The sequence below is a fragment of the Tamandua tetradactyla genome, chromosome 4, assembly GCF_023851605.1.
Source record: "Tamandua tetradactyla isolate mTamTet1 chromosome 4, mTamTet1.pri, whole genome shotgun sequence".
NCBI classification, from domain to species: domain Eukaryota; kingdom Metazoa; phylum Chordata; class Mammalia; order Pilosa; family Myrmecophagidae; genus Tamandua; species Tamandua tetradactyla.
In genome coordinates, this window is record NC_135330.1 from 154,327,956 (window position 1) to 154,340,407 (window position 12,452).

Here is a 12,452-nt window from a genome sequence, read left to right on the forward strand (position 1 = left end):
CATGATTGTGAGAAAATGAATGACCTTTCCAGTCAAAGAGACTGTGGTATCTGTTGTATCACCCTGACAAACTAAGACATGGATGAAACAGAATTTGTGCTTATTTATTTATTTGCTATATAAAAGAGTCACAAATGTGAAAAATATGAAAAGTTGTTTCATATTTTTATTTCACAATTTGAAGAAAAAAATTCAAAATAACCTATAAGGCCACACAAAATCTGGCTGCCTGTTAACATTCTGACCCCATCTTGTATCTCTTCCTTAGACACTCCAGATACAGCCCTGCCTCACAAGATATTTATTTGACATTTTTTCTGCCTGTAATCATTAACAAAATCTTCTTAACTTGCTCCCCAATCTCCTAAAGTTTTTAAATTGTATACCTTGTATTCTCGGAGCTTTTCCTGGACCATTTTATTTAAAATTTAAATACCTTGACATGCCTTATCTCTTCTACAGTTTTACTTTTCTTCCAAACCCTTACCATCTTTTATTAAAACAGCTTTTTTTAAATAAAAATGATAATAATTACCTAGTGCTAGACACTTTTCTAAGAAATTAACCAATATTAACCTATTTAATTCAACAAATACTAACCATTCTCATTATATTCTTGACTTACAAAAAACAAGACTTACACATTTTTTATCATTGTCTTCTTAGGGATTGCCAACTAAGAACAAAATAAACCCAGAGACAAGGAAATGTCAGAAGAGTTGAGAAGTCTGGTTCATCCAAAACAAACAAAGATAAAAAGGAAACAATAAGAGAATAATATCAGACCTTGGGAATTATACACATGTCAGGGACCATACCAAGTCCAATATGAATTAAAAAAAGCTGTTTTCTCATGAGTATGAAAAATAAGTATCTAGCATCATTTTCCTTTCACTAGGGGTTCAAATGTGTTTGAAAAAAGAGAAGACATGCTGAGACAGCTGTGATTGTGATTGGCTAGCATTCGATTATGGTGGGATTTCTGGAAGCAGGAGAGATTGCCTAATTGAACTTCAAGCACATTTGACACTCATTCCTTGAATACAAGGGGTCAGGTGAAATATTGGGAGAGGTTTCAAAATAGAAGTTACTCACTTTTAGAAGAAAATAATTTTTGTGTACAGATATTTCCTGAAACAAGCAGGTATGATGAGGACTTCTTTCTTTCTTTCCTTTTTAATGGTAAACTGTCAAGATGGCCCTGATGGTGAAGTGGGGGGTAAATGGTATTATGACACACAGTTTCTTGCATATGATCATAAGTAATAATGATAAGAATTGACAAAGATGATGACAATAGTGTAGCACACAGGTAATAAAGTGAAGGGTATTTCCCAGGAATATAAATATAAGACAAATAAATGGGAATGGAAGAGGAAAAAAAAGGAGAACATTTGTTTAATAATCAAGTATGTTTAACACCCAATTTAAATGAGCATTGAGGTAGAAAATAGAGCAAATAGAGTTACCAAAGAATTAATAAGGGAAAATTTCCCACAAATGAAGAATATGGAACTTTTGATAGTGAATGGTGCTATCAAATTAGTTGTTTCAATCAGAATAACAAAAAATAACCTAGTAATACCAATTTGTGTGGAATTTCAGAAAAATAAATTTCCAAGAACTTTCTAGAAAGGAAGAAAAAGTAAGGAATCAGAATGGCACCACACTTCTTCGCAGTAATACTGACTCCTGGAAAAGAGTGAATCTCTCTTAAAAACTCCAAAGGAAAACATTTCCAGTATGGAATGTAATACCCAGGCAAATCATCAAATATGAGGAGGAAATAAAAGAAATTCAGACACTCCATGTCGCTTTTTTAAGAAGAAGCTGCTGGAGGTGCCCTTTAGTAAATGAGAGAATAATATAAGACAAGAAAATCTTCAGATATGGGAAACTGTGTCTAGTAGAAAGGATTGATCACCAGAAGTGGTAGGATAAAGGCTCTAATAGTAAGATAAAACCAGGCAATTTGAAATGTGAATATACCTGCCCATAAGGGAATCTTCAGAAGAACTAAAATTTAGGAACCATTTTCTGAACATAGGGAACACGTTATTAATAAGTCTGTAGAAGGAGTACTGCGTGTGTGGTGTAAAATTTAGGTGCTGTGCCAATCTTGTATCTTGTGCTGTGTTCTGCTGTGCCATGTTTTATCCCCACTCTTTATCTACTCTGCTCTATATCAAAAGAGACGGACATCTGCAAACTATATTTTCCAGGATCCCTTGTCAATGGTTTCTAGTTAGGTTAGATAAGGGAAGACAATGACACAGTGCTTCTGTTGGTTTCTTCATATTTGGCTGCTTACTTTATTAATTTGGTGTTTGTGATTCTTACTAGCTAGCGTCAGCCTCATTCCCCCAGGTTCTTTGTACTGGTCAGGTTTTATCATGCATGCACATAGTTCAGGTGACCTTTAAAGTGACACTGATTTCTGGGCTCCAGGAAACCTTTGGTTGGTCCTGAAGCACTAGTTGTAATAGTTTGTCCCAGTCCTTTTCATTATGTCTCTATGTATGTGTGTGTGTGTGTTTGTGTTTTTGTGCATTTTTCCTTATGTCCTATTTGTTGTTTCATTGCCACTCTTCCAACTCACTTGCAACTAATTTCCTCTAACTACGTGATGTAGGCTTTGGAAAAAAATATAAGCGTAGGGAGTTTAGACCACTTGAACAAAATTGTCCTAATCAAAATTATATAGGGTGAGCAATGGTGGCTCAGTGGCAGAGTTCTCACCTGCCATGCTGGAGACCTGGGCTCGATTCCTGGTGCCTGCCTATGCTAAAAACAAAATGGAAAGTGATAGAAATAAATTAAGTGCTGGTTATTGATTATACCAAAATATGGAACTAATGAGGGAGGTGGTAGTGTGAAAATGAGAGATGTTGGTGAGAGAACTCAGTCCTTATTTACTGCCAAAGAATGTAGTAGTTGTCTAATATTAAAAGAAAATGAGAAAGGCATTTATTCAATAATTCATACATTAAATATGGAGAAATCAATTATTAAATAACAAAAAACATGAACTGGTAGAGTTTAGAATTGTAAGTGGTATGTCTCTTCAGTACCTTTTGATTTTTACACCTATATGCAAGTGTTATTTTGATATTAACAAATTATTATTTTTAAAAATTGCAGTGCATTGTTATAAGGTTCAGTAGTTCAAAATAAGCCACACTTTCTCTTGACAACTCTCTTATTTCAATCATTGCTACTACCAAAATAGCAGGCTAATTTGTACAAGAAATAAGTGCAATTTGAAATATGAACTGACATATGCTGACATCGCATCAAGACACACAGACACCCTACTCAATAAATACTAGTAGTAGATGAAAGTGAAAATTATCAGCAGAAATTTATGAAATCCTTTTTCCAAATTGGTTAAACTCCATTGCTCTTACATTAAAGAGTATATATGTTTTCTGCTATTTTTTTCGGAACTCTTCAATTATCAAACGGAATTTGAAAACACAAATAGACATAATCTCATATCTAGAATGTGTACCTCAATAAATATCAGAATTACAACTGTATTTAGCTTCTAAAAAATCCTTAAAAACTTGGGACAGTCACTATTAAGTCTTTATTTTAAATATTATTTGCCACCAATGTGAGTTCATTTTATTTTGTCTTTACAACTGCTCATACCTTATAGTATTAAATTCCTTAATGCAGAAATGCAATCTCATATTTAATTAGTACAGTTCTTTTTTTTTTAATTCTGAAGAAAGTTTTACATGATTTCCTTTGATCAGATTTGTTCTGGAAAAAGTGGTTCATCTGTACCATTTACTCTGGCTATCAAAAAATATCCAGCTGTCACATATCACTTTGGTGTTATCTGTTATTATACCTTCCTAAGATAATTTTGAAAAGATGTTATGTAATGACTGAAATAGGCCTCCATCTTCCTTATTGTTCAAGGAAAAGAAAAGGAAAAGGAAATAGAAGAAAAAAAGAAAACACACAATGCTACAAATAAATTCAAGAGCACATTAGAAAAAATGTAATTGAACTTGTTGCTTACACTGTGGTGCCTATTTTGGGTATTTTTTTTTTAATGACAATTTTGAGAAGGAGGTATATACATGAATTGAAACAGAGTGTACAAGACTCACATACAATTTCACATGACATAATTTAGCTTAGGCTACACTTAGATCATTTATTTGAGGTTTTTATTTGGTGAAAAATATCTATTTGAATTTGGGTGATTTCATTAAGGACACACGTTAATGCTAAGAGTATTTGCTGAAAATGTAACATGGTCAAAAGTTTGAATATAGATTTGAGTAGCATAGAATGGCTTTTTATTGAAAGAAGCATCTGGGTAAAAAAGGGTCATTAATATTTCTGCAGAAACAGCAGTAACAAATAATCACTCTGGAAAAAAAATTAGAATTTACTGAATAATAAAATGGATTCCTAAGGGAAATGTCATGGCATAGAGGAAAATCTGGGAAGGTATATGTAGAAATGGCCCCTTCATTAGGACCATGAAAAATGGATTGCATATAAAAGCACATTAAGTTATTGCTTTGAGGGGGTTTAATTATTGATACAATTTTAAAATTTTTATTAAAGTTGTGGATTTACAGAAAAATCTTGCATAAAACAGAGGAGACCTATACATCTTCCACCACAAACACTGCCATTGCTGAGGAAAATTTGTTATAATTATATAATGATAGCATTTTTTTGTAATTCTACTATTTTTTAGAAACATTGTAAACACTGCCCATAGTTTACGATTTTAAGCTTATTATTTTGCCCAATTTTTTGAGCTTATAATTATGAATATAATTATTATTTTCATGCATCTCTTTATTTTATTACTCTTCTACCCATACACTGGATTAAAGGGGTTGCCAATCATGAGGCCTTTGCAATCACATGGTTATCAATGATCAAGACTACTGGGTTACAGTTCAACAATTCAGGAATTTCCTTCCAACTATTCTAACACACTAGAAAGTGAAAAGAATATCTATATAACAAGTCAGTATTCACAGTCAGAGTTATTTATATAATGAGACAATATTCACCATGAGAATTTAGTTAAATCCTGTCTTCTCAGTGACAACTCTTCCCTCTCATTTGATCATTCTCTGTCTTCAGGGATCTCTAGGCAGTGGCCATTCTCACTTCTTCATGCTGAAAAAGAGTATTGACACATGGGGTAGAGGAATGAAGCTGGTTAATGTTATTGGAGAGTATGGTACCTCTGGGTTTCAGGGTTTATCTGGCATTGAAGCCATCTGGAGACTTTAAGTTTCTGAAAAAAATGAACCTAATAGGTGAAAGTTTATATTCTAGAGACTTTGATAGAGCCCAGGGTATTCTTTAGGGTTTTCCAGGCTACTATTGGTTGGGGTTTGGCATACTGCGGCAATTTGCAATATCTGGATGAAGCTTGCATAAGAGTAACCTCCAGAATGACCTCTCAACTCCATCTGAAATCTCTTAGTCACTGAAATTTTACTTTGCTTCATTTGTCTTCTCCGTTTTTGTCAAGAATACATTACTGATTCATGATCTCAGGGTATAGCTCATCCCTGGAAGTCATGTTCCATGTAGGGGAGATGGTTTTGAATTTATTTGCAGAGTTTGGTTAACAGAGACCACATCTGAGCCACAAAAGAGATACTCTAGAGATAACTGTTAGACTTAATTATAAGCAGGCTTAGCTTCACCCTTACAGAAATATGTTTCACATATAAGCCTCAAGATCAAGGGCTTGGCATATTACATTGGGAATCCCTAATGCTTGAGAAGATATCAGGTATTTCCCAGGTGGGGAAGTTTAATATTTCCACATTTTCACCAATCCTTCAAGGGGACTTGCAAATACTTTTTATTTTCTACCCAAAATACTCTAAAATGTATCCGAGTATTACATTAACCTGTACAGAATAACCAGAGTTCATTCCTTATTCGAGGTTCCATGTAAGTATTGTTTAAATAAATTGACCAGATTGGTTAAATCAGATACTCTGTTACAGAAAATTGAAATTTTGGGCAAAATAAACATCTCTTCCTTTGGTCTCTCACTGAATTGAAGTTTTAAAATACAGACAAAAGCATCCTTTATCATAAATTATGATTTACCTTAAACCTAATCAGGTTAGCTGCACTCATATCTTTAAATGAAGTCTTTTCTCTTTTTCAGCTTCATGAAGAGATGCTGTGAGGAGTAATGCTGACTTTCAGAGCTGCAGAACTCTACCTCTGAATCACAATTGTCACATAGGTACCTGAAGTTCCATGGGTCTACCAGGTATTACATAAACAACACAGCATGTCTGAATTTAGAGATAACAGTTAATTTAAAACTCAGGAGTAAATGGAAGCTTTACAATGAGACTTCTTGAACATTTTGTATTCCTTAATCATCAATTGCTCAATCTCTGCTCACTTTTCAATCTCTGATAACTTATGCTGTGAAATTTAATTCTCTGAGTTTGCTCAATATTGTTAGTTTATATTAATGAGACAATACATATTTATCATTTTATTTATGACTGTTTTACTCACCATAATGTCCTCAAGGTTCATTCATCTCACTGCATGTCTCACTTCATTTTTTTTGCAATTGCAAACTATTCTTTTGTATGTATATACCGGAGTTCGTCCTTACACTCATCAGTTGATGTACTCGTGGGTCACAATACAGTTTTAAAATATTACTTTGTGACATGAAATTTAAATCAGACAAGAGAAGAAAAAAGCCATGAATAAAAAGAACATTTGTATTGTCTTTTATCACTGCTTATAGAATTAACTGATGTGATTTTGCTATTTATTTTTCACTATGTCTTCAAATTACTGCATCTAGTTCTTTCACTTCAGCTTGCCAGTCTTCCTTAAGTAATTCTCACACTGAAAAAATTCTCTCAGTTTTTATCTGTGGATGTCTTTTTTTTAATGCATGGACAGGCATGAGGAATCGATCCCAGGTATCTGGCATGGCAGGTGAGAATTTTGTCACTGAGCCACCATCACACCACCCTCTTTTTTCATTTGTTAGTGTAGTTTTCCTTGAGATAAATTTCTTGGATGACTTTTTTCTTCAACAATATCTTCTGACTACATCTGGGTTTCTTGATTTCTGATGAGTAGACAGCTTCCAATCCTTTTGAAGACCCTTTGCATATAATGAATCACTTTTCTTGTTCTCTCTAACTCTGGCTTTTGACAATTTCACCACACTGTGTTTAGAGGAGGAATTCGTTTGAGTTTATCCTACTTGGAGTTCAATCAGTTTCTTCAATGTGCACATTAATGTTATTTTACTAAATTTGCAAATTTTTGTCCTTTATTTCATTAAATATTCTTTCTGCCCATTTCTCTCTCTTATTTCTTAAGGGACTCTAATCAGGCATAAATTGATATGCTTGTTGGTGTCCCACAGGTCTCTCAGTCTCTGTTCAAATGCATTCACTCTTTTCTCTTGCTATTCCTCAGTTTAAATGATCTCAGTTGACTTATATTTGAACTCACTGATTCTTTCTTCTGTCAGATCATATCTGTTGTTGATCCCTTAGAATGAATTTTTATTCTAGTTATTGTACTCTTCAACACCACTATTTCTGTTTGGTTTAATTTTCAAATATCTATCTCTTTACAGATATGCTCTATTTTGTGAGACATAAGTGTTCATACTTTCCTTTATGTTTTTTAGTCATAGTTCCCTGTCGTTCTCTTAACATATTTTAAATAGCTGATTTGAAGTCTTGTCTAGAAAGCCCTACATCTGAGATTCTTCAGGGACAAATTTTACACTTATTTATTTATTTATTTTTTTCCTATGTGCTTTGGTTTCCTACCTGCAAAAACAATAGCATACATTGGGTCGGCTTAACAATAGAAATATATTGGCTGATAAATTTATTGGCTAGAAGGATTTCTTTCTCTGGTGTATTTATCTTCTTGTTGGCCAGCAATCATTGGGGTTTCTTGGCCTTTCCATCACATTGCAATGCACATGGTAGTGTCTCCTCCTTTGGTTTCCTTTTATCCTGGATTTTGACTGCCTCTCATGGTTTCTCCCTTGGTCTGACTTTCATTCTGCTTATAAAGGACTCAAGTAATCCAGAATAAACCCCAATCTGGCCACACCTTGACCTAAGTACACTTTGAAGAGATCTTATTTATTATGAGTTCACACCCACTAGAATTTGCTATAAGACAAAGAACTTGTCTAAACTGGAGTACACAATTAAACTCATATCACTGTTTATGGGTCACACTTTCATATCTTGATTACCTACCATTTTTGTTGTTGAAAACTGTACTTTCTAAGTAATGGAATTTAATTTAAATTCCATTAATTTGGCAACTGACTCTTCCACCAGGGTTTGTCATTGCTATTCTTTGTTGGTGGTGGTGGAGGTGGTGTCATTTTCTTTTAGTTACTTTCTTGAAAAATTCTGTGCATTCTCTAATTTTTGTTATGTACAGCCAGTGACATCTCTGCTTGATAATTTTAATGGACAGCTAATGATTGAAGATATTTCCTTAAATTATTTTAGCCAATATATGTCTCAGCCTTTACTAAAATGTTCTATGGATGTTATGGGGGAAACTTTGAATTTTGCTGGTAGCGTATATCACTGCCTTTTCTTTCACTTCTGCTTGCAAAGATACTCAAGTTCAACCAAGATTAGGATTTATGGCCTTCTTAAGATGTGTACACCCCTGCATTTATGCATGGACTTCCAGATTTTTGGAAATGAGCTAGAGCTTTTCAAAGCCCATTATGGGTATCTCGTTTTCTACTTTTTACTAATATTTTTGCTGTTGTTGTTCAGCTTTTTGTAATCCAAAATGTTATTACTGCCTCAGGCAGCTGCCTTGTTAGGCAATTGCCCACCCTTACCCCAGTGACAGGCTCTTTCCACAGAACAAGCTCAGAGTCAGATGAAGTAAAGACAAGGATCGAGGTATTAGGCAGCTTCCAGACAAGTCAACTGGTGACAATCTTGGGGGAGAGGAAGCTATTGAGGAGTATCTTACCCGTTCTTCCCAATCAGTATCTTTAGTGATCTTAGATTTACACGTCCTATAATTGTAAGGGTCTTGGTTTTCAGGATTACTTTAGTTTGGGGTTAGGGAGATAGAATTGGGCAAGTTAAAAAAGCCATGCAACTCACTGTTCCTATCAAGTTTTAGTACTTTTCTGGAATAAACATTGCTCAGATTGTTGCAAGCCTTGATTAATTTCTAGAAATAGGAAAACACTGATTTTGACAATCTTTGGTTGTGTTCTTGTTGCTTTTTTAAAGGTGCTGATTTTTGAAATTTCTTATGTAATCATTCCTGAAATGTCTCTTGCTTTCATAAATATTTCTAATGAACATTTATGAAAAATTTTATATAATTTGTCAATTGAGCATGGAGACAGCAATATGGTGAATTAGTTCGCAAAGCATTTGAACATGTTCTATTGCTCATCATAAAATGTTTGCTTTTTTTAATGTGTGTTTCATTAGGATTTCTAGGTTACATTCAAATTTAGTTTATCTCCTAAAGGAAATAAGTAAGACAGAGAAGGCGAATTTCTTCAGAGCTATAATTCAAATGGGAAAAAAAAATTAAAGTTAAATAGTAACTTTGCTATGTCTAAATTCTGAAAAAATATAAAGAACAGAGTCAAAGAGATATAGTCTTTCAGAAAATCAATTAATCCTAGGTGAGCTTGTTAAACATCTCTATTTTGCTTGCCTTCCCATCACTTTTCTTTACCTCCCTTTCATTCCTTGATTCTATAAAATATATTATTTTCCAGTCTCTCTAATATATATATTTATTGGATTCATAGTTATAATAGGTAATCATAATTTAGTCTAAGGAAATAATCAATATATCTTGAAAAACATTGTCATTTTAAAAATAAGTTTATGCTCTTGATTAACTAGAATTATTTTTAATTTTTTGATAAGTAAAATATTATGCATATGATGATATAGTCTCATTATTTATAAACCACTTATAATGTCCAAATCATATAAATCTTTATCTAAGAAATTACAAGAGTTTTTCTCAATATATATTGTTCTAATCAAATATTGACAATGAAATAAAATCACTAGGAAATGTTCTGCACTTCAATTTTTTAAGAATTCTATGATATAAAAGAGAACTTTATTATTTAAAGAGCATGTCCTAGGGAAATTTACAAATTTTAATACTTGTCATGTTTTCATTTATCCAGTTTTACCATGGTATGTATGGGTTTACTATGATTTGTCAGCATAATAAAGTACTAATTAATATATAATAATTTTTATTAAAATTTCACATCAAATTTTAAAAGATTTTCATTAAAACATGTAATATGTAATTACAATTGCTTTAGGAAGACAAAATTTAAAAATAACTACTATAATTGAGACAAAGGCATTTTCTTTTTTTTTTTCAGGAAGGTTAACTTTCTCTTCTCTCTCTCTCCAGCTGTAACTACTTATACATACAGGTGCATTCCTGTATACTAATTGCTGCTTCAAGGTCTCTACTAGAAGTTTAAGGATATCTTCGGAGCTGTCAGACTAATTAACAGCTGAGATTACAGTTTATATCTAAAGGATTGTAACCTACTTTTTCAAACAGATTGATTCTGGTATTACTGCTGACAGACTGTTTTTTAAACCATTTGTATAACTGTCATTTAATGAAAAAACCTTTAGCTAACTAACAGCTTGAATGTTTAAATAATGAACATACTGATGCACATTTTATTGTCATGAGGGCACTGTGAGCGTTTGTAGAATCTGTATGTATTTTTTCCTATTTAAACTTTTAAAAATACACCTGAAGAACAAATGTTAAAATTTACATTTTTGATGAATTACCTGATTTAGAAAATTGAAAGAATCACTTTCCAAGTGCAACACTATCAAGTGGCAAATTCTGCTGGTGAAATCAGATTCAAGTGAATCTTTTCCATGTTTGAGGAATTTATTAATTCAAAGATCTGTGCTGGTTTGAAAGGATTTATGTACCCTAGAAAAACCATGCTTTACTTTAATCCTGATCCAATCTTGTGGGAGCATCCATTTCTTTAATCCCTATTCAGTAACATAGATTAGCATCTTTTGATTAGATTATCTCTGTGGAGATGAGACTCACTCACCAAATTGTGGGTACTAACCTGGGATAAGACAGAGATGTGACACCACCCATTACAGGTGGGACTTGATTAGTTTACTGGACTCCTTTAAAAGAGGATGCATTTTGGAGAACGCTTCAGAAGGATGAGATGGTCATGGGAAGTACTGGAGCCCACACAACCAGAGACCTTTGGAGATGAAGAAGGAAAATGCCCCTGGGGGAACTTCACGAAACAAGAAGCCTGGAGAGAAAGCTATCAGACATCACCACATTCACATGTGCCTTTCCTGTTGAAAGAGAGACTCCGGGCTTCACTGACCTTCTGGAATGATGGTATCTTTCTCTGGATGCATTAGATAAACTTACCTAAATTGGGACATTTTAGTGGGCTTAGAACTGTAAAGTTCTTATTAAGTTCCCCTTCTTAAAAAGCCAGTCTGTTTCTGATGTATTGCATTCGGGCAGCTAACAAGCTAGAACAGAACATAACATATTATGTGTATCATTACACTATCTTAACAATGGCACTACAATGTATCCTCAGTGCATACTGATAATACTTACAACAAAATATGATCATGAAACTTAAAAATTAATGTTAAAGGTTGAACTTATATATAAAAATATACCTTTAATAATTTGAAAGGCAAAGTCTATTATTGGTGTAGATGGAAGCATTATAGTGAAAATAACAGTGCATAAGGAGGAAAAAGCAGGATTGAGGCTATTAGGCACTAAATAAACTTTTTAATAAAAAATTAGTTTAATTGGAAGAAAGTGTTAGAGGAGAAAAATAAAACAATAAATATTGACTGGGAAAGAACTGTGTTGTACATGATGAGAGTTGGTGATATCACTGTGGATTCATGTCTAGCTTAATGTTTAAATACATTATATATATAATAATAATTTATGTTTAAGTATATAAACATACACAGGGAATTAAGTTTATAGATATGTGTACATATATTGGCTAGGTTTCCTCTCTATCTATCTATCTATCTATCTAATTATCTATCATCTTTCTATCTTATATGACTGCCAAGTGTCCTAAAATTAATGACATGTAGCATCAAAATCTTATCTAACACCCAGTTTTTGTTTTCTAAATGCAATTCAATGAAAAAAAAGATAATGTTGATTCTCATTTGGAGGTGGGAAAATATAAGATTATCCTGGACCATCTCATAGTACCAGAAAGTAAGAAGTCACTCAAAAAATAAAAAGATGTGGAGATGTCAAAATAACGCAGCAGCCAATCTGAATGAGTTCCCAAAGACTAAAGTTGAAACAGTTTGATTAATTTAATGAGTTATTATTAATATCATGCTATTTAT

General features: G+C 33.1%; 2 long non-coding RNA genes across 3 annotated transcripts in view; one reads left to right on the top strand and one right to left on the bottom strand.

The window, feature by feature from the left end:
• The window catches only part of LOC143681459 (uncharacterized), a 28,069-nt gene extending 21,863 nt beyond the window's left edge, over positions 1 to 6,206 (bottom strand). Inside the window, exons 1-2 of one of the 2 annotated variants that reach the window (XR_013174649.1) lie at positions 6,115 to 6,206; positions 5,052 to 5,160 (exon numbers count right to left, since the gene is read on the bottom strand). This is a non-coding gene — a long non-coding RNA (uncharacterized LOC143681459). Of the gene's footprint in view, positions 1 to 1,095; positions 1,199 to 5,051; positions 5,161 to 6,114 lie in introns of those variants that run through there. The other variant, XR_013174650.1, reaches the window with a different exon arrangement.
• LOC143681460 (uncharacterized) overlaps positions 1 to 10,551 on the top strand; it is an 87,814-nt gene extending 77,263 nt beyond the window's left edge. The window contains exons 3-4 of the long non-coding RNA XR_013174651.1: positions 6,176 to 6,283; positions 10,459 to 10,551. This is a non-coding gene — a long non-coding RNA (uncharacterized LOC143681460). The remainder of the gene's footprint in view (positions 1 to 6,175; positions 6,284 to 10,458) is intronic.
• The last annotated feature ends 1,901 nt before the right edge of the window (positions 10,552 to 12,452 follow it).